The sequence below is a fragment of the Mobula hypostoma genome, chromosome 5 (assembly GCF_963921235.1).
Source record: "Mobula hypostoma chromosome 5, sMobHyp1.1, whole genome shotgun sequence".
Classification (NCBI taxonomy): domain Eukaryota; kingdom Metazoa; phylum Chordata; class Chondrichthyes; order Myliobatiformes; family Myliobatidae; genus Mobula; species Mobula hypostoma.
This window is the reverse complement of record NC_086101.1, coordinates 36,935,970-36,962,917: the sequence shown is the minus strand read 5'-3', so window position 1 is coordinate 36,962,917 and position 26,948 is coordinate 36,935,970. Positions and strand designations below refer to the sequence as shown.

The window sequence follows — 26,948 nt, the reverse complement described above, 5'->3', positions numbered from 1 at the left end:
GTCATCTTCTTCAAGTATCTAAAAATGCAAACAACTCAGGTTGGTCACCTTATATTCCGTCTGGGTAGCCTCCAACCTGATGGCATGAACATCGACTTCTCTAACTTCCGCTAATGCCCCACCTCCCCCTCGTACCCCATCCGTTATTGATTTATATACACACATTCTTTTTCTTTTTCTCTTTCTCCTTTTTCTCCCTCTGTCCTCTCACATCCTCTGGTCTTTTTCCCCCCTCTCCCTTTTCTTTCTTCCTGGACCTCCTGTCCCATGATCCTCTCGTATCCCTTTTGCCAATCACCTGTCCAGCTCTTGGCTCCATCCCTCCCCCTCCTGTCTTCTCCTATCATTTTGGATCTCCCCCTCCCCCTCCCACTTTCAAATCTCTTACTCACTCTTCCTTCAGTTAGTCCTGACGAAGGTTCTCGGCTTGAAACGTCGACTATATCTCTTCCTAGAGATGCTGCCTGGCCTGCTGCGTTCACCAGCAACTTTGATGTGTGTTTCTTCAAGTATCTGTCCAGTTATGTTTCAGATATTCATATAAAATATTATACCACTGCCCCTTCAGGGATTCAGTTGCAGATTTTAATAATCCTTTGTATGGATGCCTCTTTCCTTCAGTTGTTTTTCATTAATTATTTTAAATCTTGGACCTTTAGTCACTGACCCAAAGGAAACAGTGGCTCTTCACTAGACTACCAAAACCTTTCACTGTTTTAAATACCAGCAACACAGAAGGGTCTCGGCCTGAAACATCGACTGCACCTCTTTCTAGAGATGCTGCCTGGCCTGCTGCGTTCACCAGCAACTTTGATGTGTGTTGCTTGAATTTCCAGCATCTGCAGAGTTCCTGTTGTTTACTGTTTTAAATACCTCTACTTTGTTCCCATTTAATTTCAACAATTAACGAGTAGCCTTTGCACACCACAAATACTAAATCCCTGATCTCTTTCTGGAATGCTATGCTAGCCAGGGCGGTGTTCGAGGCAGATTAGAGAATTTAAGAAACTTGGATAGGCACATGGATGATAGCAAAATTGAAGCTATTTTGGAGAGAAGGGTTAGACTGATTATAGAGTAGGTTAAATGGTTGACACAACATTATGGGCTGAAGGGCCTGTACTCTCTTGTAGTGTTCTGTTGTTTATGTTTTATGTTAAACCTTTATCTGTATTACTTGGGCAGTACACAATTTTCCATCTGAAGCCTAATTGATGATTTGTGAAGGTTTGCTTGAAATATGCGCACCTTTCAAATTTGTGCACGTACTTACCCAGCTCAGTCTCAGCTCTCCATGACCATCAGAAAAGTGTCATTTTGATTGTTCTGCCTCTTTGTGTTGTTTCTGCAAAAAAAAACTTTGGTCATCTTCAAAGTTGTTGGTGAACGCAGCAGGCCAGGCAGCATCTCTAGGAAGAGGTACAGTCGACATTTCAGGCCGAGACCCTTCGTCAGGACTAACTGAAAGAAGAGCTAGTAAGAGATTTGAAAGTGGGAGGGGGATGTCCAGTCCCTATATACTTCCACCCCCCATCAGGAAGGTCTCAAAGCTCTCCGCTTCTTTTTGGATTCCAGACCTAACCAGCTCCCCTCTACCACCACTCTGCTCCATCTAGCGGAATTAGTCCTTACTCTTAATAATTTCTCTTTTGGCTCCTCCCACTTCCTCCAAACTCAAGGTGTAGCTATGGGCACCCATATGGGTCCTAGCTATGCCTGCCTTTTTGTTGGCTTTGTGGAACAATCTATGTTCCAAACCTATTCTGGTATCTGTCAACACACATCAAAGTTGCTGGTGAACGCAGCAGGCCAGGCAGCATCTCTAGGAGGAGGTACAGTCGACGTTTCACGCCGAGACCCTTCGTCAGGACTAACTGAAGGAAGAACTAGTAAGAGATTTGAAAGTGGGAGGGAGAGGGGGAGATCCAAAATGATAGGAGAAGACAGGAGGGGGAGGGATGGAGCCAAGAGCTGAACAGGTGATTGGCAAAAGGGATATGAGAGGATCATGGGACAGGAGGCCCAGGGAGAAGGAAAAGGGGGAGGGGGGGAACCCAGAGGATGGGCAAGGGGTATAGTCAGAGGGACAGAGGGAGAAAAAGGAGAGTGAGAGAAAGAATGTATGTATATAAGTAACGGATGGGGTACGAGGGAGAGGTGGGGCATTAGACAATAAGACCATAAGACAAAGGAGCAGAAGTAGGCCATTCGGCCCATCGAGTCTGCTCCGCCATTTTATCATGAGCTGATCCATTTTATCCTATTTAGTCCCACTGCCCCGCCTTCTCACCATAACCTTTGATGCCCTGGCTACTCAGATACCTATCAATCTCTGCCTTAAATACACCCAATGACTTGGCCTCCACTGCTGCCCGTGGCAACAAATTCCATAGATTCACCACCCTCTGACTAAAAAAATTTCTTCGCATTTCTGTTCTGAAAGGGCACCCTTCAATCCTGAAGTCATGCCCTCTCGTACTAGACTCCCCCATCATGGGAAACAACTTTGCCACATCCACTCTGTCCATGCCTTTTAACATTCGAAATGTTTCTATGAGGTCTCCCCTCATTCTTCTAAACTCCAAGGAATACAGTCCAAGAGCGGACAAATGTTCCTCATATGTTAACCCTCTCATTCCCGGAATCATTCTCGTGAATCTTCTCTGTACCCTCTCCAACGTCAGCACATCCTTTCTTAAATAAGGAGACCAAAACTGCCCACAGTACTCCAAGTGAGGTCTCACCAGTGCCTTATAGAGCCTCAACATCACATCCCTGCTCCTATACTCTATTCCTCGAGAAATGAATGCCAACATTGCATTCGCCTTCTTCACTACCGACTCAATCTGGAGGTTAACTTTAAGGGAATCCTGTACGAGGACTCCCAAGTCCCGTTGCATCTCAGAACTTTGAATTCTTTCCCCATTTAAATAATAGTCTGCCCGTTTATTTCTTCTGCTAAAGTGCATAACATACACTTTCCAACATTGTACTTCATTTGCCACTTCTCTGCCCATTCTTCCAATCTATCTAAGTCTCTCTGCAGACTCTCCGTTTCCTCAGCACTACCGGCCCCTCCACCTATCTTCGTATCGTCAGCAAACTTAGCCACAAAGCCATCTATTCCATAATCCAGATCGTTGATGTACAATGTAAAAAGAAGCGGCCCCAACACTGATCCCTGCGGAACACCACTGGTAACAGGCAGCCAACCAGAATAGGATCCCTTTATTCCCACTCTCTGTTTCCTGCCAATCAGCCAACGCTCTATTCATGTATGTAACTTTCCTGTAATTCCATGGGCTCTTATCTTGTTAAGTAGCCTCATGTGTGGCACCTTGTCAAAGGCCTTCTGAAAATCCAAATATACAACATCCACTGCATCTCCCTTGTCTAGCCTACTGGTAATTTCCTCAAAAAATTGTAATAGGTTTGTCAGGCAGGATTTTCCTTTAAGGAATCCATGCTGAGTTCTGCCTATCTTGTCATATGCCTCCAGGTACTCTGTAACCTCATCCTTGACAATTGACTCCAACAACTTCCCAACCACCGACGTCAAGCTAACAGGTCTATAATTTCCTTTTTGCTTCCTTGCCCCCTTCTTAAATAGCGGAGTGACATTTGCAATCTTCCAGTCTTCCGGAACCATGCCAGAATCTATCGACTTTTGAAAGATCATCGCTAATGCCTCCGCAATCTCCACAGCTACTTCCTTCAGAACACGAGGGTGCATTCCATCTAGTCCAGGAGATTTATCGACCTTTAGCCTATTCAGCTTCCTAAGTACTTTCTCTGTCGTAATTGTGACTGCGCACACTTCTCTTCCCTGCCACCCTTGAGTGTCCGGTATCCTGCTGTCTTCCTCAGTGAAGACTGATGCAACATACTTGTTCAGTTCCTCTGCCATCTCCTCATCTCCCATTACAATTTCACCAGTATCATTTTCTATCGGTCCTATATCTACTCTCACCTGTCTTTTACACTTTATATACTTGAAAAAGCTTTTAGTATCCTCTTTGATATTATTTGCTAGCTTCCTTTCATAGTTAATCTTTTCTCTCTTAATGGCCTTCTTGGTTTCCTTTTGTAAGGTTTTAAAAACTTCCCAATCCTCTGTCTTCCCACTAATTTTTGCTTTTGCATTAGCAGAAGTTAGAGAAGTCAATGTTCATGCCATCAGGTTGGAGGCTACCCAGACAGAATATAAGGTGTTGTTCCTCCAACCTGAGTGTGGCTTCATCTTTACAGTAGAGGAGGCTGTGGATAGACATGTCAGAATGGGAATGGGATGTGGAATTAAAATGTGTGGCCGCTGGGAGATCCTGCTTCCTCTGGCGGACAGAGCGTAGGTGTTCAGCAAAACGATCTCCCAGTCTGCGTCGGGTCTCGCCAATATATAGAAGGCCACATCGGGAGCACTGGACACAGTATATCACCCCAGTCGACTCACAGGTGAAGTGTCGCCTCACCTGGAAAGACTGTCTGGGGCCCTGAATGGTGGTGAGGGAGGAAGTGTAAGGGCATGTGTAGCACTTGTTCCACTTACAAGGATAAGTGCCAGGAGGGAGATCAGTGGGGAGGGATGGGGGGACGAATGGAAAAGGGAGTCGCGTAGGGAGCGATCCCTGCGGAAAGGCGGGGGGGAGAGGGAAAGATGTGCTTAGTGGTGGGATCCTGTTGGAGGTGGCGGAAGCTATGGAGAATAATATGTTGGACCCGGAGGCTGGTGGGGTGGTAGGTGAGGACCAGGGGAACCCTATTCCTAGTGGGGTTGTGGGAAGATGGAGTGAGAGCAGATGTGCGTGAAATGGGGGAGATGCATTTGAGAGCAGAGTTGATGGTGGAGGAAGGGAAGCCCCTTTCTTTAAAAAAGGAGGACATCTCCCTCATCCTGGAATGAAAAGCCTCATCCTGCGAGCAGATGCGGTGGAGACGGAGGAATTGCGAGAAGGGGATGGCATTTTTGCAAGAGACAGGGTGAGAAGAGGAATAGTCCAGATAGCTGTGAGAGTCAGTAGGCTTATGGTAGACATCAGTATATAAGCTGTCTCCAGAGATAGAGACAGAAAGATCTAGAAAGGGGAGGAAGGTATTGGAAATGGACAAGGTAAACTTGAGGGCGGGGTGAAAGTTGGAGGCAAAGTTAATAAAGTCAACGAACTCAGCATGCATGCAGGAAGCAGCGCCGATGCAGTCGTCGATGTAGCAAAGGAAAAGTGGGGGACAGATACCAGAATAGGTTCGGAACATAGATTGTTCCACAAAGCCAACAAAAAGGCAGGCATAGCTCGGACCCATGTGGGTGCCCATAGCTACACCTTTAGTTTGGAGGAAGTGGGAGGAACCAAAGGAGCAATTATTAAGAGTAAGGACTAATTCCGCTAGACGGAGCAGAGTGGTGGTAGAGGGGAACTGATTAGGTCTAGAATTCAAAAAGAAGCGGAGAGCTTTGAGTCCTTCCTGATGGGCAATGGAAGTACACAGGGACTGGATATCCATTGTGAAAATAAAGCGGTGGGGGCCAGGGAACTTAAAATCATTGAAAAGTTTAAGAGCGTGAGAAGTGTCACGAACATAGGTAGGAAGGGGTTGAACAAGGGGGGATAAAACCGTGTCGAGGTATGCAGAAATGAGTTCAGTGGGGCAGGAGCAAGCTGAGACAATAGGTCTGCCAGGACAGGCAGGTTTGTGGATCTTGGGTAGGGGGTAGAAACGGGAAATGCGAGGTGTGGGAACTATAAGGTTCCGTAAACACAAAATAATCTGCAGATGCTGGGGTCAAAGCAACACTCACAACACGCTGGAGGAACTCAGCAGGTCGGGCAGCATCAGTGGAAAAGATCTATCGACGTTTCGGGCCGGAACTCTTCGTCAGGACTGTAGGGGGAAGGGGCAGAGGCCCTATAAATAAGGTGGGGGGAGGGTGGGAAGGAGAAGGCTGGTAGGTTCCAGGAGAAAAACCAGTAAGGGGAAATATAAAGGGGTGGGGGAAGGGAGGCAGGGAGGTGATAGGCAGGAAAGGTGAAGAAAGAATAGGGGAAAACACAATGGGTAATAGAAGGAGGCGGAACCAAGAGGGAGTGGTAGGCAGCTGGGGGAGGGGGCAGAGTGACATAGGGATAGGGGAAGGGAGGGGGAGGGAATTACCAGAAGTTGGAGAATTTTATGTTTATATCAAGGGGCTGGAGACTATCTAGATGGTATATGAGGTGTTGCTCCTCCATCCTGAGTTTAGCCTCATCATGGCAGTAGAGGAGACCATGTATGGACATATCTGAATGGGACTGGGAAGCAGAGTTGAAGTGGGTGGCTACTGGGAGATCCTGTCTGTTTTGGCAGATGGAGCGGAGGTGCTCGACGAAGCGGTCCCCCAATCTGCGTCGGGTTTCACCGATGTAGAGGAGGATGCACCGGGAGCACCGAATGCAATAGATGACCCCAACAGACTCACAAGTGAAGTGTTGCCTCACTTCGAAGTACTGTTTGGGGCCCTGAATGATGGCAAGAGGGGAGGTGTAGGGACAGGTGTAGCACTTGCGTTTACAGGGATAAGTGCCAGGTGGGAGATCCGTGGGGAGGGACGTGTGGACCAGGGAGTCGCAGAGGGACCGATGCCAGGTGGGAGATCTGTGGGGAGGGACGTGTGGACCAGGGAGTCGCAGAGGGACCGATGCCAGGTGGGAGATCCGTGGGGAGGGACGTGTGGACCAGGGAGTTGTGGAGGGACCACCACTACCCTCCTCCAGTTGGCGGAACTGGTTCTCACACTCAATAACTTCTCTTTTGGCTCTTCCCACTTTCTTCAGACCAAGGGTGTAGCTATGGGAACTCGCATGGGTCCTAACTATCCCTGCCTCTTCGTTGGTTATGTGGAACAGTCTGTGCTCCAAGCCTATTCTGGTAGTGCTCCCCAACTTTTCCTTCAGTACATTGACGACTACATTGGTGCTGCTTCCTGCACCCATGCTGAGCTCAACAATTTCATCGACTTTACTTCTAACTTCCACCCAGCCCTCAAATTCACTTTGTCTATCTCGGACACTTCTCTCCCCTTTCTCGATCTCTCGGTCTCCATCTCTGGAGACAGACTGTCCACTGACATCTTCTACAAGCCCACTGACTGTCATAACTACCTCAACTATACCTCTTCCCACCCTGCCACATGCAAAAATGCCATTCCCTATTCCCAGTTCCTTCGTCTCTGCTGCATCTGCTCCGAGGATGAGGTTTTCCGTTCCAGGACATCTCAAATGTCCTCTTTCTTTAAGGATCGTGGTTTCATTCCTCCTTTTTTAAAGAAAGGGGCTTCCCTTCCTCCACCATCAACTCTGCTGTCAAGCGTAACTCCCCCATTTCACGCACATTTGCTCTCACTCCATCCTCCCACAACCCCACTCGGAATAGGGTTCCCCTTGTCCTCACCTACCACCCCACCAGCCTCCGGGTCCAACAACATATTATTCTCTGTAACTTCCGCCATCTCCAACGGGATACCACCACTAAGCACATCTTTCCCTCCCCCCCCCACTTCCCGCAGGGATTGCTCCCTATGCGACTCCCTTGTCCATCCGTTCCCCCCTATCCCTCCCCACCGATCTTCCTCCTGGCACTTATCCTTGTAAGCGGAACAAGTGCTACACATGCCCTTACACTTCCTCCCTCACCACCATTCAGGGCCCCAGACAGTCTTTCCAGGTGAGGCGACACTTCACCTGTGAGTCGGCTGGGGTGATACACTGCATCTGGTGCTCCCGATGTGGCCTTCTATACATTGGCGAGATCCGACACAGACTGGGAGACCGCTTTGCTGAACACCTACTCTCTGTCCGCCAGAGAAAGCAGGATCTCCCAGTGGCCACAAATTTTAATTCCACATCCCATTCCCATTCTGACATGTCTATCCACGGCCTCCTCTACTGTAAAGATGAAGCCACACTCAGGTTGGAGGAACAACACTTTATATTCCATCTGGGTAGCCTCCAACCTGATGGCATGAACATCGACTTCTCTAACTTCTGCTAATGCCCCACCTCCCCCTCGTACCCCATCCGTTATTGATTTATATACACACATTCTTTTTCTTTTTCTCTTTCTCCTTTTTCTCCCTCTGTCCTCTCAGATCCTCTGGTCTTTTTCCCCCCTCCCCCTTTTCTTTCTCCCTCGGCCTCCCGTCCCATGATCCTCTCATATCCCTTTTGCCAATCACCTGTCCAGCTCTTGGCTCTATCCCTCCCCCTCGCACTTTCAAATCTCTTACTAACTCTTCCTTCAGTTAGTCCTGACAAAGGGTCTCGGCCCAAAACGTCGACTGTACCTCTTCCTAGAGATGCTGCCTGGCCTGCTGATGTGTGTTGCTTGAATTTCCAGCATCTGCAGATTTCCTCGTGTTTGGTCATCTTCATTGTTTGGCTGTCAAATTTTCTCCAATAACTTATCATATGAAGGGCCTTGGGATATTTAATAACATTCATGGAATTATGAATGCAAGCGGTTTTTGCTGTTTAATGAAATAATTTATTCTATTTTGACACTAGATAAAGCATTTGTACATGTTTTTATAAAAGTGGAGGATTTGGAGTGAAATTGACTAATATTACTTATCAATGAGATATTCAATGGAGATGTTTTTGATTGGAGGCTCATCGGAAATCAGCAATGAGGCATAAAACCTGTTGCTCAATGGCCATTTTTATTAAGCATTACAAGAATGAAATGGCAGAAAAGGAAAAAGAGAGAGGGAGAGAGAGCGCATGCGCAAAAGGCAAAGAGCCTAGTGGCAGGGTGGAAGGCAGAAGGAACGAGCAAAGAGACTGAAAAACATGATTTGGTGTTCTTATAACAGTTTGCAGATAACTAAATTCCAGTCAAATTCCATTGCTTAAATTAACCACTAAGATAACCCCTATTAAGGCGATACCCGCAACTGCAAACACCAATAACAGTAACAATTACAAGTATATAGGTAATTATATAAAAATACAAACAAGCATAAGAAAGTTAAATTATAAGGAAAATAATAAATATCCAGTCAAAACCAACAGAGGCCATTGTTCAACTTTGAGGGACTATCCATGGAAACAATGCATTAAAGCAGGAGTTCCCAATGTTTTTTATGCTACGGACCCCAGTTTGGGAACTCCTGGCTTAGATGATGATGATTGTTAGAGTAGGAGATGAATACAGCTTTTCACTCCAGCATGACAGGGACTGGATCGTCCAGTAGGTGGCAGTAAAGGTTCGTGGTGAACAAAAATAGATGATAATAAATGAATCCTCTTCAAAGATTGTACTTATTTTAATAGTTCTGCAGTAGTATGCAGATAAAGAAGCCTTTAGTTAACTTGTGCTCAGTACAATTATTTCTGGAAGATGCAGTAATATTTCTTTTGAGAGATCAACCTAGTAGTAACTTTATTCCAACTTGTATGTACTAATAACTACATTCCTTTTACTAAAGTTTATTTGCAGTAACACCTTTAAAGTGGAAAAGCAGCCCATGGTGCTTCATTGAAGAGTTCTCATATAAAATCATACAACTTGTCTCAAAGAATCATTAAATCTAAAAGGTCATTTGTAGCTTGTTCATAGGTTGGATGCAAGGCAAAGAGTTGAAGAGCATAGGGAAAATTACAGAGAACAAGGCTGCTGCCTAAAATGGAACAACTACAGTCGGCCTTCCATATCCACGGGGGATTGGTTCTGGGAACCCCCGCGGATACCAAAATTCCCTTATATATAAGCCCAAGAGCCTAAGAGAGCTTGTAAGGGTGTTACAAAAGGCGAAAATAGCATTCAGCGTTTGTTTTGCAGCGAGCTGTTACAGAGGCAGCGCGCACCCCGAGCAGTGAGAGTGCTTTATCTCGATTTATTTTGTGCATCCGTTAACAAGGTGTGTCCTAAGGTATCAGAAAAGCCTAAGAGAGCTCGTAAGGGTGTTAGCTTAGCGTAAAACTGGACGTAATTAAGCATTTTGATTGTGGTGAATGAAATAAAGACATTGTGTGTGCGTTAAACTTGCCTGCGTCCACCATTCGTACTATTTACACGCAGACAGAAAGAATCTTGAAAGCTGCCGATGTTACTGTTGGTTCTGCTCGTAGCATATCATTCCTGCTTTTACTGTATGTTAGTGTTATTTTAGGTTTTATGTGCTATTTGGTATGATTTGGTAGGTTAATTTTTGGGTTCGGCTTACGGAAGGTTTCATAGGAACGCTCTACTTTCGGATAGCGGGGGATACTTGTACAGTATTTTCGATCTGCGGTTGGTTGAATCCGTGGATACAGAGGGCCGACTGTATTTTCGGGGATGATGAAGATCCCCTTGGAAGAGGTGTTGGGCTATGAAATAAACTATCAGTAAAAATTATAGAAATAGTCTATATAGTATATTGGTTGTATTAATATTATATCATATTTGCATAAGGGTTAGCATAATACTTTACAGCGCCAGTGACTGGGGTTCACTGTCTGTGAGGAGTTTGTATGTTCTCCCCATGACGGTGTGGGTTTCCTCCAGGTGCTCAGGTTTCCTCCCACATTCCAAAGATATACAGGTTAGTGTTAGTAGGTTGTGGGCATGCTATGTTGTCACCAGATTCTTGGCAACACTTGTGAGCTGTCTCCAGTATATCCTTGGACTGTGTTGGTTGTGGATGCAAAACAACACATTTCATTGCATGTTTTGATTTTGTATATGTGACAAATAAAGCTAATTATTAAGCTAGTTAAGAATTTATTATATATTAAGATATTATATATTTTTGATTGGTCTCTGGAAAGGGAAGCAAGAGGATTTAAGGATGAAAAAGAGAAAATGCTGGAGATACTGAGCAAATGTGGTTTGTTATTCAACCTTTTGACTTTCATCCTCACAGACATTCCCTTTATTTCAGTCCACTCTGCCGCGAAGGCCTGAAGGTCAATTTTGGATAGTGAAGAATGCTGTCAAAGGGTAGGGCAGGATGTAGATCAATGGAAATTTGGGCAGATGGAGTTTAATCCAGACAAATGAGAAGAGGTGCATTTGGGACTTCAAAATGCAAGTTGAAAGTATACGGTAAATGGCAGGACACTTTAGGGGAATGTACAGGGGGATACAAGTGCTGGTCGACAGGTTCCTGAAAATGGCACCACAAGTGGGTAGGCAGGTAAAGGTGGCTTAGGATATGCTTCCCTTCACCCGTCAGCGCACTGAGTATAAAAGTTGGTAAGTGCTGTTTCAGTTTTATGAAACTTATGGTGAGATCATTTGTGGAATATTGTGACGAGTTTTAGTCGAAACATTACAGGATGTGTGTAACGGCTTTGAGGGAGTACAGAAGAAGTTTGCTGAAATACTGCCTGAATTAGAGAATACTAGTAATTAAGAAATGTTGTACCAACTTTGATTTTTTTTTAGCTGGAGCATCAGAAATTGAGAGTGACCTGATAAAAACAGGTAAAATTGTGAGGCATACATAAGGTAGATGGTCAGTATCTATTTCCCAGGCTGGAAATGTAAAATATTAGAGGGCATAAGTTCAGGGTGAGAGGGGAAATGTGTAAAGGAGATTTACCTGGCAAGTTTTTATTTACCGGAGGGTGCTAGGTGTCCGGACCATGGTATATGCCTGGAACCTGTCAGGAGAAATAGTAAAAGCAGATACAATAGCAGAGTTTAAGAGGCATTTAGACAGACACGTGAAACGACAGGGAATAGAGAGATATGGCCCTTGTGCAGGCAGATTGGATTAGTTCAGAATGGCATCATGGTTAGCACAAACATTCTGGGCCAAAGGGCCGGCTCCTGCACTGCAGTACTGTTCTTTGTTTTAAATCATGCATGAAGTGTGAAGAGCATTGCAGGGTTAACATTCAAGTTAGTGATCTGTCAGAGCTGAGGAAAATTGCGATGTCTTACGTGGTAGAGGAGAGTGGAGGGATGGAGGAGATGTCCATGAGGATGGAGGCTAGAAGGAGCTCAATGACAATGATAAATGTTGGTGTTAGTTGGAAAATGTGTAGTGAAAACTTGTTAATTGCAGCTGATCTTTTTGGAGGGGTGGTTGTAGGAGGTAAATGAGAACAGAGGAGGGAAGGAAAATGTCAATGCTGGAACTGTGCAGTACAAAATATTGTATCTGTTGGAAGACTGAAATAAAAGAACTGCAGGAAGAGAAACAGTCAATGTGTCAGATCCAAGACCCTCTTTCAGAACAAGGGAAGCTTAATTCTGCAGCGAGGGTGAGGGTGGAGTTGACAGGGTAAAACTGGGATGATAATGGGAATATGCTGTGGATGTCATCTGGTCAGTGATTGAATGGGAGCAATTAGACGGTGAGATCATTGACAAAAAGATGTGGGAGTTGCAGAAGTCAGAGCAGAAGAACAAGCCAAGCAGGTCAGTAAGTCCTTCGCTCCCAGAAAGAAAAAGAAACAAGCTGAGCTATTGTTACTGACATGTCTGTCCATGGCTTCTTTTACTGTCTTGATGAGGCTAAACTCGTATTTCATGTAGGTAGCCTCCAACTTGATGGGATGAGCTTCAATTTCCCTACCTTCTGGTCATTTCTCACCCCTCCCTTACTCCTTCCTTGCTCCCCACCACATTATTTTGGCTTCTGCCGCCTTCCTTTCAGGTCCTGATGAAGAGTCTCAGCCTGAAACATTGACTGTCCGTAGCTGCAGCCTGGCTTGCTGAGTTCCTCCAGCATTATGTGTGTGCTGAGCTAATGTTACAGATGGATGACTAATGCAGCCAGAGAAATCAAGTTAGCTGTTTGTGTGTGTGTGGTGCTGAAATCTTTTTGAAGATGGTAGAAAACGAAGAGAATGATTTGTTGAATGCTGAGGGTGGTGGGGTCGGGGGACCATTCTCTTTGTGATTCAACAATGGTCATCTCTTCTGTTCGCACCAGCCTCCCTGATAATGGCACTTTCCCTTGTAATGGCAGGTGCTACAACACTTGTCCCTCCCTTCTCATCTCCAGGGACCTAATTTTTCCAAGTAGTGACTCGCTTACATATTTTCCATTTTAGTGTACTGCATTGGGTGATCACAGTGTGGTCTCTGTATTGGAAAAACCAAGATCATCCAGGTACCTTCAACCATTTGTTTCTTGAACCAACCTGCACAACATAATCACCACCTCAGTGTATTAGCCCTTTGACCACTTTGCACTTAAATGACTTTGCTTTTTTGTTCTAATCATGTTCTTTCTTGTATAATTTTATATAACTTTTTAAATTTGTTTTCTTTTTAATGTTGTGTCTCTATGTGACTGTAATGCTGTAGGTTCATTTTTCGTTGTAGCGGTGTATACTTGTACTTGTTAAGATGGCAATAAACTTGACATTCACTACTTTGGAAAATAAAAAAAACTAAATATTGCATATGATCAGTAAAGAAAAAAGGTGACAAGGTCATTAAATAAAGTAACAAAGTAATGAGATTAACATTGAATAGATCTGAAAAGAATAGAAATATTTCAACTCTCACAAACTAAGTTTCTATAGACCGATGATGTCTAACTGAGGGAAGGTATTTGTGCCATTCACAAGCCAACTTACTTTTAAGACTGGGAGCTGCTTTAGTCCTTTGGTTAAAACTGTTTGTGAAACCTGTATGCTGCAATGGGCGGTTAGAGGTATTCCTTTTATGCGGCACCACAACGTCTTAATACCATGTGAAAGTAAAATACCTCTACCTCAAAGAAGTTGTGCCTCCTTGATTTGCCAGTACTCTCAGTTTACCTTGCCAATTGCTGTAATTATTTCACTTGCGGCCTGTGCAAATAAATCTTTTGTTCACCAGAAAGGTGAATAAAATTGCAATTCAGCAATTAGTGCAAAGCTGCTATTAATTCCCAGAAACATTTTTGAAATCGTGCAGCTATAACCTAGCAATTACCACAGATGAGTTAGCAAGTTAGCTGAGGTTGATCAACATCTTGAAAATGTTTTCTTTTCCCCCCAGCTGTATGTATAGTTCTGCATAACTAAAATTGATGCAACGACTTTCAGAAGAACATAATTCTGAAAAGACTTACAATTTTCTGATAAAAAATCATTTTAATAATGGCTTGAAATCTTGGGTTATCAATTGCCTATCAGGAATTGTATCATTTAAAAAGGCAGAAATTTCTGTGAAGCTTTGGGTATTTTCTGCATATCTTCTGCACAATTTGCTTTTCCACTCAATTTATTATCATCAACAAAGTTAGATACACTACACTCGGTGCCCTCTTCCAGATCGTTAATGTATATTGTAGACAGTTGTGGGCCCAGCACCAGCCCCTGCTGCACACCACTCAGCACTGATTGCCAACCGAGAAACACCCACATATCCCAACTCTCTGCTTTCTGTTGGTTAATGAATTCTCTATCCATGCTAACATATCACCCCAACTCTATGCATCCTTATGGATAAGTCTTTAATGTGGCACCTTATCAAACACCTTCTGGAAATCTAAGTAAATAACATCCATTTGTTCTCCTCTATCCACTGCGCTTGTTATATCCTGAAAGAACTCCAGTAAGTTTGTTAAACAGGAACTGCCTGTGCTGAATCCATGTTGTGTCTGCCTGATAGATCCATTTCTTTCCAGATGTCTCACTATTTCTTCTTTAATCATAGCTTCAAGCATTTTCTCAACTAACTGGCCGAAAATACCTGCCTTTTGCCTACATGCTTTTTTGAACAGTGGCATGACATTTGCCTTCTTCCAGTCTGCTGGGACCTGCCCAGAGTCCAGAGAATTTTGATAAATTATCACTAAAGCCTCAACTATAACCTCTGCCATTTCTTTCAGTACCCTGGGATGCATTCCATCAGGACCAGGGGACTAGTCTATCTTTAGGCCTAAAAGTTTGCTGATCTGTTCCTGTTCATCATGCATATTGATAATTAGGCCACCTTGAGACAACTGTGGTTTTTAAGGCAATAATATTTTTAAAATACTAAATATCTTGTCATTCTTCCTGCTTCTGAAGGAACTTCCTTATTACTCATTTGGTTACATGCTTTGATACGTGCTTATGTGGGGGTGGGGAAGTGCAGGAGGAAAGTGCTTAAGTTGACTGTTAATGTCACAAACTAATAGATTCTTAGTAAAAACCCTTGAAAATTTTGCACTTTACATTTTGTGTCATAGATGGAAAGTTGATGGAAGTTTTGAAAGGTTATGCATGGACGCTACTTGGCCTTCATAGAATGATTCAGTTCCCTTAACAACAAAATAGTTTTTGTTCCTATTTCTTTATATTTTTTTAACCTCACAGTGACAGTTACCTAAAAATAAAGCCTGAAAACAAATTCAAGGGCAATATTTCTAAAAACCGTAAGAGATAACTTGCAACATTTATAGCATTGTTCTCTATCTGTTGGGAAGTTCCCAGCAAGTAAGCCCCTGACCCACCGAGCATAACAGTAGCTCTTTTTTAATGTAGTAACAGCACAAAATACATTCAGGAGTTTACCGAATAAAGTGGTCACAGAAAATGAACCTAGTGTGGTCTTCTGCTGATGTAGCCCATCCACTTCGAGTTTCAATGAGTTGTCCATTCAGAGATACTCTTCTGCAACCACTGTTATAACGCCTGGTTATTCCAAAGTCCAAAGTACATTTATTTTCGAAGTACGTATACATTATACAACTTTGAGATTCGTCCTCTAACAGGTAGTCATGAAACAAAGAAACCTAGAGGAACCCATATATAATGAAAGACCATCAAGTACCCAATGTACAGAGAAAAAAGAACACATCATTCAAATTGCATTCTGAATCAGAATCAGGTTTAATACTGATGGCATGCGTTGTGAAATTTGATATTTTACAGCAGAAGTACATTGCACTACAAAACAATAACAACTATACAGTAAGTGTGTATATAAATAAGAATAAATTAAATAAGTCGTGCAGAAAGAGGGGAGATAAATTATTGATGTAGTGCTCATGGATTCATTGTCCATTTGGAAACCTGATGGTGGAGGGGAGAAAGCTGTTCCTGAAACATTGGGTGTGTGTCTTTAGGCTCCTATACCTCCTCTTTGATGGTAGCAATGTGAAGAGGGCATAGCCTGGGTGATGGGGTCCTTAATAGTGGATGCTGTCTTTTTGAGGCATCACCCTTTGAAGGTATCCTGTTTGCTGGGGAGGCTAATGCCTATGATGGAGCTGGCTGAGTTTCAACTTTCTGCAGCTTTATCTAATCCTGTGCAGTGGCCCCTCTGTAAGAAGGTTCATCTGTAGAAGTTTGCGAATGTCTTTGGTGACATACACTAATTCTCCTCAAACTCCTAATGAAGTATAGCCTCTGCCATGCCTTCTTGTTAATTGCATTGATATTTTGGACCCAGAATAGATCCTCAGAGATGTTGACACCCAGAAACTTGAAACTGCTCACCTTCTCCACTTCTGATTCCTGAATGAGGACTGGTGTGTGTTCTATCAACTTACCCCCCCCCCCCGCCCCTGAAGTCCACAATCAATTTCTCAGTCTTACTGACATTGAGTACAAGGTTGTTGCTGAACCACCACTCAATCAGCTGATCTATCACATTCTGATACATCTCCTCAGATCGCAAGACCCTGCAGCAGATAGTGAGCTCAGCTGAGAAGATCACTGGGGTCTCTCCTCCCGCTATTACAGACATTTACACCGCATGCTGCACCCGCAAAGCTAACAGTATTGTGAAGGACCCCACGCACCCCTCACACAAACTCTTCTCCCTCCTGCCATCTGGCAAAAAGGTACTGAAGCATTCGGGCTCTCACGACCAGACTGGGCAACAGTTTCTTCCCCCAAGCCATCAGACTCCTCAATACTCAGAGTCTAGACTGACAACTACATCATTTATTATTATATTGTAATTTGTCCTCTACTGTGCCTGTTGTCTTGTTTATTAATTATTGTGCTGCCCTGCACTGTTTTGTGCACTTCATGTAGTCATGTGCAGGGCTGTAGTCTAGTGCAGTTTTTATGTTGTTTTACGTAGTCTAGTGTAGCCTTGTGCTGTCTCACATGGTCTAGTGTAGTTTTGTGTTGTTTCATGTAGTACCAGGGTCCTGGAGGAACGTTGTTTCATTTTTACTGTGTCCTGTACCAGCAGCTTATGGTCGAAATGACAATAAACTTGACTTGACTTGACTTGACTTGTCACTATCTGAGGTTCTGCCAACAATAATTGTGTCATCAGCAAATTTCTCGATGGCCTTTGAGCTGTGCCTAGTAACACAGTTGTGGTTGTAAAGAGAGTAGAGCAGTGGGCTAAGCATGCTTCAGTGAGGTGTTTGTGTTGATTATCATCAAGGAGGAAATGTTAGTTTCGATCAGCACAGATTATAGTCTCTTGTTGAGGAAGTCAAGCATCTAGGTGCTGAGGGAGGTACAGAGACCCAGGTTTTGGAGCTGGTTGATTAGAAATGATGGTATGATTGTATTGAATGTTGAGCTGTGGTCAATAAACAGTAGACTAATGTAAGTATTACTATTAACCAGATGATCCAAGGCTGAGGGGAGAACCAGCGAGATTGCATCTGCTGTAGACCTATTGTGGTAAAAGGCAACTTACAGTGAGTTATTTGAGTCAGCTTGAACCAGTCTAGCCATTCTCCTCTGACCTTTCTCATTAACAAGGCATTTTTGCTCACAGAACTGCCCCTCACTGGATATATTTTTTTGCTTCTCGCACCATTCTCTGAAAACTCTAGAAACGGTTGTGAAAATCCGTGGAGATCTTCAGTTTATGAGATACTCAAACCACCCTGTCTGGCATCAACAATCATTCCACGGTCAAAGTCACTTAGATGACATATCTCCTCCATTCTGATGTTTGGTCTAAGACAGCAAATGAACCTCTTGACCATGTCTGCATGCTTTTATGCATTGAGTTGCTGCCACATGACTGGCTGAAAAACGAGCAGATGTACCTAATAATATGGCCATTGAGTGTATATTAACTGGATTGAAAATTGGTTCATTGAACAAAAACAAATGGTAATTGTGGATTGGCTTTTAAGTGACAGGAGTGCTGTGTGCAGAGAATTTCCAAAGGGATCATACTCGGTCCCATGCTAATTTGCTTTTCATTTTAGGGGCCGTGATTAAGGATCCAGGGTTTAGTAGTATGGAAGTCCAAGACTGTATAAAATTTCAGCAATTGTTCAGGTTGATATGGAAGTAATTCTGAAGAAGTCCAACATTTTTGGTTACCCTATTTCAGGAAAGATGTGACTAAACTGGAAAAATTTCTGTAAAAGTTTACCAGGACTCAGGAGAGGCTGGGTTCTAGAGGGAGGTTGGCCTGGCTGGATCTTTGCTCCTTGCAATGTCATAGAATCAGGGGAACTTTATAGAAATGCTTAAAATTACTAGGGGGTATATATAAGATGGATTGAAACAATCTTTTCCCCTGCTGAGGGGAGACCAAAACTAGGGGGCAGAGATTGGGATGAGAGAGGAAATATTAAACAGAGACCTGAGTGCCAACTTTTTCCCACGCAGAGGGTATGGAATGAACTGCCAGAAGAAGTGGTTGAGGCAGATACTTGTATCACTTAAGAGATGTTTGGATAGACACATGGAGGGGCAGGAATGATTTAGGCCAAATGTAGGAAGTTGGAACTACCTGGGTGGCACTATTCAGCAGGAACTTATTGGGCCAAAGGGCCTGTATCGATGGTATATTGCTCAGACTCTTTGACTCTCTTTGTATGAGTTGGTGCATTTGGGGAGGGGAAGCACAGCAAAGAAACAAGAGAATTCTGTCAAATGCATGTTCACAGCTACATGAAAGTAACAGGAAAGGTGAATACAATGGCTAAGAACAAAAGCAAGTTACAGTTGGCCCTCCTTATCCACGAGGGATTGGTTCCGGGACCCCTCGCGGATACCAAAAAACGCGGATATTCAACCTGTCTTAATGCAGTGGACCTTAGGACCCAGCGGAACCCCGGACCTTATTTAACCTGTTTCAGTGTGGTGGACATTAGGACTCGGCGGCGGAGCTCTAATTCCACAGTGTTTCTGTTCACGAAAATAATCACGATCACGATTGAAAATAAAGTGGAAATAATAAAGCGATCAGAAAGAGGTGAAATGCCATCAGTCATTGTAAAAGCGTTAGGCGACAGTTGGTCAACGATCGGAACAATTTTAAAGGATAAAATGAGAAAGGCCCTGCCCGATTAAAGCTACAATTATTACTAAGCAACGCAGCGGATTAATTATTGGGTTTTGGGTTTTTGATCCTTCACATCAACCCGGCACGGATGGAGAGTGCACTCGGGAGCAGTCTGTCACTGGATCGAACTCGGGAACGAAAGTTCCCGACCCGGTGCTGAAACATACATTTCTTAAGTGTTTCAAGTAGCTGTGAACATGCATAGAAATAGATAGATAGATAGATATACTTTATTAATCCCGAGGGAAATTTGGTTTCGTTACAGCCATACCAACCAAGAGTAGAGCATAAATATAGCAATACAAAAAACCCCAACAATCAAACACTAAAATGCAAACTATGCCAGATGGAAAATAAGTCCAGGACCAGTCTATTGGCTCAGGGTGTCTGACCCTCCACGGGAGGAGCTGCATGTTCGATGGCCACAGGCAGGAACGACCTCCTGTGCCGCCAAGTGTTGTATCACGGTGGAATATAGCCGAAGTCAAGGTAGAATATATACTATATACTAAGACAAACGTTTAACTAACTGACATTAAATAATACCCGATGTACCTGTTCTGACTTTCGTTCCCGATCCACGATAACCTACACACATCCTCCCGTATACAGTACTTTAAATCATCTCTAGATTACTTATAATACCTAATACAATGCAAATACTATGTAAAGTAGTTGTTATACTGCATTGTTTTGGGAATAATGACAAGAAAAAAAAGTCTGTACATGCTCGAACACCAAGTGCTGGAAGAGCATTTCCGGGTTTTCTCGATTCGCGCATGCGGAACTCGCGGATAAGGAGGGCCGATTGTAGTTGTCTTAATTGGGAGAGCCTGTACAAAACATTAGTTAGGCCACAGCTTTACATGTCATGAAAACAGTCTGCAGAGGGAATTTGCAAGACTGTTGCTGGAGTTAAGGAGTTAGTTATGAGGAGAGTTTGCAGCTAAATTTTTGGAAGCAGTGGGAACTGAGGTCTACAGGGAACTGGCACTAAAGAGAAGAATGAAATCGGGGAAAATAAGCCCTGATCATTATGAGCACAATCAGGTTTGAGGAGTTTTTACCCAGGGCTTTTACCTTCATATGTTTTGTTAGGAACAAAAGAAACCAGATAGAGACTTAATTAAAGTGCGTTAAACTAATACAAATTTCACAATAAATTTATTTTGAAACTGAGGATATACTACCTTGAAATTCATCTTCTTTTAGGTATTTACAGGAAACAAGAAATACAATACAATAAAATTTTTACAAAAATCTAAACATCAACAAAATCTGACAAGCAACCGGTGTGCAAAAGAAGACATACTGTGCAAATAAAAACTAATACTGAGCACATGAGTTATAAAGAGTTATTGAAACTGAATCTGTAGACTCAGCTCAGAGCAGTAGTGAATGAAGTTATCCATTCTGGTTCATGAGCCTGGTGGTTACAAGGTGATAATTGTTTCTGAATCTGGTGGTGTGGGATGTAAAACTTCTATATCTCTTGCCTGATGATACTAACGAGAAGAGGGCATGGCCTGGATAGTGAGGGTCTTTGATCAATGTTGCTTTCTTATGACAGTGCTCCATGAAAGATCAAGATTAACACATTTTTATCTATGTAACCAAGGCATACTGATTTGAATTAATTGATAGAAGGATTTGAGGAGATTTAAGATTTTTTTCACTCAGTTGTTTTTTGAGATTGTAATTCACTTCCTAAGTGGGCGTGGAGGCAGAATTCTCCCCATATTTAACAAGTACTTTGGTGAGGACTGGATGAAACATAACTTCAAAGACAATGAAACTGGAACAAGGAAGTGGCATTCACTGAAAGTCCGTTTTCATCTGGCACAGACACAGTGGAAAAAATAACTTCTTTCTCTGCCGTGAAGCTTAAGTTCTCTGACTAGTCTGGCGCAGTCCATTTGGTTGGCAATTTGCTGGCGTTACTGCCTATTTGCAGATATATACTACCTACACCTTTCACACTTACAGTGGCATGCAAAAGTTTCGGCACCACGGTCAAAATTTCTGTTACTGTGAATAGCTAGGCGAGTAAAAGATGACCTGATTTCCAAAAGGCATAAAGTTAAAGATGACACATTCCTTTAATATTTTAAGCAAGATAACTTTTGTATTTCCATCTTTTACAGTTTCAAAATAACAAAAAAGGAAAAGGGCCCGAAGCAAAGTTTGGGCACCCTGCATGGTTAGTATTTAGTAACACCCCCTTTGGCAAGTATCACAGCTTGTAAACGCTTTCTGTCGCCAGCTAAGAGTCTTTCAATTCTTGTTTGGGGGATTTTCGCCCATTCTTCCTTACAAAAGGCTTCTAGTTCTGTGAGATTCTTGGGCCGTCTTGCATGCACTGCTCTTTTGAGGTCTATCTGCAGATTTTCGATGATGTTTAAGTCGGGGAACTGAGGGCATGGCAAAACCTTCAGCTTGTGCCTCTTGAGGAAGTCCATTGTGGATTTTGAGGTGTGTTTAGGATCATTATCCTGTTGTAGAAGCCATCCTCTTTTCATCTTCAGCTTTTTTACAGACGGTGTGATGTTTGCTTCCAGAATTTGCTGGTATTTAATCGAATTCATTCTTCCCTCTACCAGTGAAATGTTCCCTGTGCCACTGGCTGCAACACAAGTCCAAAGCATAATCGATCCACCCCCATGCCTAACAGCTGGAGAGGTGTTCTTTTCATGAAATTCTGTACCCTTTTTTCTCCAAACATATCTCTGCTCATTGTGGCCAAAAAGTTCTATTTTAACTTCATCAGTCCACAGGACTTGTTTCCAAAATGCATCAGGCTTGTTTAGACGTCCCTTTGCAAACTTCTGACGCTGAATTTTGTGGTGAGGATGCAGGAAAGGTTTTCTTCTGATGACTCTTCCATGAAGGTCATATTTGTGCAGGTGTCGCTGCACAGTAGAACAGTGCACCACCACTCCAGAGTCTGCTAAATTTTCCTGAAGGTCTTTTGCAGTCAAACGGGGGTTTTGATTTGCCTTTCTAGCAATCCTATGAGCAGTTCTCTCGGAAAGTTTTCTTGGTCTTCCAGACCTCAACTTGACCTCCACCGTTCTTGTTAACTGCCATTTCTTAATAACATTACGAACTGAGGAAACGGCTACCTGAAAACGCTTTGCTATCTTCTTATAGCCTTCTCCTGCTTTGTGGGCATCATTAATTTTAATTTTCAGAGTGCTAGGCAGCTGCTTAGAGGAGCCCATGACTGCTGATTGTTGGGACAAGGTTTGAGGAGTCAGGGTATTTATAAAGCTTTGAAATTTGCATCACCTGGCCTTTCCTAATGATGACTGTGAACAAGCCATAGCCCTAACAAGCTAATTAAGGTCTGAGACCTTGGTAAAAGTTATCTGAGAGCTCAAATCTCTCGAGGTGCCCAAACTTTTGCATGGTGCTCTTTTCCTTTTTTTTCCACTCTAAAATTGTACAAAAGAAAAATAATACACTAATCTTGCTTAAAATGTTGAAAAGAATGTTTAATCTTTAACTTTTGGAGATCAGTTCATCTTCTACTCACTTAACTATTCACAGTAACAGAAATTTTGACCGGGGTGCCCAAGTTTTTGCATGCCACTGTACATGTTCAGCTGCTGCAGCCATATCCCACTTTATACATTGCACAGCCAAATAAAAGCCAATGACATAAATGAAGTCAGGTGTGCAGATAGTCAATGGAACTTTCAAGTCACCTACAACACAGAGTTCCCTGCAAAAATTACCTATCCTCACTCAAATCCATTGAGATGCTGGGGAATACGGAGAACATGTGCAAGCCATTGGTAATCTGTACTTACCAATCACTCAGGACCTCACCGTCCAAAACCACCTCAACCCCTCACAGATCCTCACATGGTTTCAGGGAATTCTTTTTGGTCCTGGTTCCTTGGTTTTGTCAATTACAGCAGCAATATGAATAAAACAAACTCTGAACTTGAAAAGCAAGGAACTCATTCTGGTACTAACAGGTTCCCTAGGTTTCTCCAGCCTCAAAGGGCATGGGTGATATGGCCACTTATACTTCTGCTTGTGAATATGTTTTCTCTGATTTCTGCTGTCTGTACAAATGTAAGTGATATTTTTGAGAAGAACTCCCTCTCTGAAAAGGCTGTGCAGTGGCTTACAGAGTTCATGCATGATTTACAAACCTTGCTGTAGCCAATTGCAAAAAAAAAAGAACATCACAATATTATACTGCGCTATATCCTGTTGTCACTGGCATAGATGTAGTTACACGTGCTACTGCAGTTGGCCACAAGCTTGAGATGGCTCTGAGTAGGTACTGTAATGTCAGAGGTGCTATATTTAGATAAGACCTTGAATTTGAGCGACTTGAAAGTGGGCATTAGAGGTCCTTTTGCTCAATTTAAAGCAGTCCAATAGAGTCCTCAGTGGCGTACTAGTCAATATTTAATCCCTGATCAATGTCAGTTGAAAAACTGAATTTCCACAAATGGAAAACTCTTGTAACGATTTTTTCCTCACTCAATTTCACTAATCTTTTGTAGGAGGTTCCTGCACCTGACAGAAGTTTCCCCTTCATATACTTGCACTATTTTAATTCTTCCAACCAGATTGTGGAAATTATTTGTCCTTTATACTCAAACAGTATGCATAGACAAAAATGTACAGCAGTAACCATTTTTTAAAAATGACACCAAGTTGAGTGATTTTTGAGAGTTGTTATTTTGCAGTGCCTATAACGCAGAATTCATTATTAATTCTTCCCAGTTTATGAGCAGACAGTGTGTTTTCTTGCGTCTGCTTCTATCAGAGTGACTTGGTAATGAGCTGTAGAATTTAAAAATCTAATCCTATGATCGTGAGTGCGAACAGATATAACTGAGATGTTTGAGAAGTTCATGAAGTGCATTGAGGAAGCCCTTTTTAGGGTTTGAGCTAAAAAGTGCTAAAAAGCTGATTTTGAAAAGGACTTCACACATCTGATGACAAAAACTTGAACTCTCCTTTGGCCAATGTATGGTTGCAGGGTAAAGCTTTCAAGACTTGGATTGGCACACTTATGTTAGAAGACTATATTGATGTAATAGTGCAAAGTCAGACAATTATGTTTAGGAACATGTAAAAGAGAATAAATCCCTAGAGATAGATGAGATCTATTCTGGGATGCTATGGCAAACAGGATACATGGTTGTTGGGGCACTAATGGAGATTTTTTTCATCTTTGTTAGCCATAGGCAAAGTACTAGAAGACTAGAGAATAGCCAATGTGCTTTTATTTAAGCAGGACAGTAGGTATAGAGTCATAGAAAAGTACAGCACAGAAACATCCCCTTTGGCCCATCTAGTCCATGCTGAGCCATTTAACCTGCCTACTTCCAATGACCTGCACTAGGACCATAGCCCTCCATACCTGTACAATCTTCTCTTAAACATTGAAATTGAGCTCTCATGCACCACTTGCATTGGCAGCTCATTCCACACTCTCATGACCCTCTGAGTGAAGAAGTTTCCCCTCATGTTCCTCTTAAACTTTTCACCTTTCACCCTTAACCCTTGACCTCTTGTAGTCTCACCCAACTGCAGTGCAAAAAAGCCTGTTTATGTTTACCGTACCTATACTCACCCTGAGCCGAGTAACTACAGGCTGGTGTGCCTTATATCATTGGTAGGGAAATTATGAAAGAAAATTCTCATGCACTGGATATATGTATATTTGAAAAGTCAGTGACTGATTAGGAATAGTCAGCATAGTTTTGTGCAGGGGCAATCCTTTCTCAATAATTTGATTAAGTTTTTTTAAGGAAAACACCCAAAAGGGAACATTGAAGCCAGAGTGATTGATGTTGCCTGAGTGGACTTTTATCATGATTCTGCATGGTAGGCTGGTCCAGAAGATTTTGGGATCCAATGCGAGCTGGCTAATTAGACCCAAAATTAGCTTGATGATAGGAGGCAAAGTGTAGTGGTGAAAGAATAGTTTCCTGATTAGAAGTCTGTGACCAGTGGTGTACAGCATGGATCAGTCCTAGGACCTTTGCTGTTTGTGCTGTCTTAATGAGTTAGGTGTGAATGTTGGAGGTGTGATTAGTGAGTTTGCAGATGATACAAAAATTGATATTATGGATTGTCTCTCTACAGCAGGACATCGATCAGTTGGAAAGCTGGGCGGAGAATTGGCAGATGGAATTTAATCCTGATATAAGATAATGCAAATTGGGAAGCCAAACATGGTAGTATTTTTATAGTAAATAGTAGGGCACAAAAATGTTAATGACCTAGTGATTCAAGACTATGGTTCCCCCTAAAGTAGTAGCACTGGGAGGTTAAAAGAGTGGTGAAGAAGACGTATTAAATACTTGCCATCATATGTGGAGGGATAGAATGTAAGAGATGAGACATGACTTACAACTTGCAACTTTACAAAACACTGATTTGGCCACACTGGAGTCTTGTGTGCAGTTCTAGATCCCATGCTACAGGAAGGTTGTGATTGCGCTGGTGAGAGGACCTGCCTGTCGGTTTTTTTGCACTACCTTACTTTCCATTTTTCTATTTTCTATTTATGATTTATAATTTAAATTTTTAATATTTACTATCAATTTGTAATCCAGAGAGTGGGAAGCGCAGAATCAAATATCGCTGTGATGATTGTACGTTCTAGTATCAATTGTTTGGCGACAATAAAGTATAAAGGTGATTCACCAAGATGGTGCCTAGATTGGGGACTTGAATTATGGGGAGATATTAGATCAGATGGGCTTGTTTTTCCTCAGGTGAATGAGATGGAAGGGTTACCTAATAGAAGTATACATGATTCTGAGAGGCATAGAAAATCCAGCCAAACACGGGGGCATGTTAATGCCGTTTAGTGTGGTTCCTAATAACTAATACTCCAAATGGCTAGCAGATCAGGCAGCATCTGTGGAGAGATAAGAACCATGTAAATGTTACAGATTGATAAGTTCTGGTACAAACAGGAAAGCAAATTATTCCATATTGTTGAATTTGATATTGAGTTCCAAATGCTATTAATGCCAAGATGTAAGGTGAAATATTGGTCTTCACTTTTCCATTGGGCTGCAGACTGGTGGATCAGGATGGGAATGGGAACAGAGATCGAAATGACAGGAAACTGGAACCTCAGTGTCACCCCTGTGGGCTGAATGGAGATGCTCTGCAAAATGGTCGCTAGTTTCTGAGAGGTGGCACACATCAATCTTTGACTTTGATCAAGGAATCTGTTTTTCTGTAGAGCATTGTGACACTTCAGGAAAACCATTGAAGTTCCTTGAACCATTGTAGATTGCAACGGTGATTTGCAAATTCTGCAGTATTATAATATTTAAGCATTTTCAGTGTTCATGGGAATTTCTCCATTACTGGCAGGAGTGCTGATCTAACAATAGAATTATCGTCTTCAGAAAGGGAAATCTCTAATTTTGTTTGGTTCTTAAAAATCTTGCACTTTTTTATATTTTTAAAGTTGGCCATTTTATGAAGCATCCTGTGTGCAACAAAATTTTGCGAAATCAACAAGGATAAAATGCAGGCTTGGCAAATGTCAAATCTTTCTTACAAAATGTGTACTGCATTAGCTGATTTCAGCTTTCTATTGCATAAATCTTTTTAATTGTTTACACAATGAGGAGTGTCTGAAAGATAACACATACCAATCTTTGACTTTGATCAAGAAACTTGCTTTCACGTAGAGTTTGTGACACCTCAGGAAGACCAATGAAGTTCCTTCGAACTATTTCAAATTGCAATATCTGCAATATTTTGCATTGTTTTTGAACTGTAATAAT

At 42.6% G+C, this 26,948-nt stretch overlaps 1 protein-coding gene across 3 annotated transcripts in view; it reads left to right on the top strand.

Annotated features, from left to right (window-relative positions):
- The window catches only part of ubac2 (UBA domain containing 2), a 224,323-nt gene that overhangs the window by 48,599 nt on the left and 148,776 nt on the right, over window positions 1-26,948 (top strand). The gene's annotated exons all lie outside the window — the stretch shown is intronic.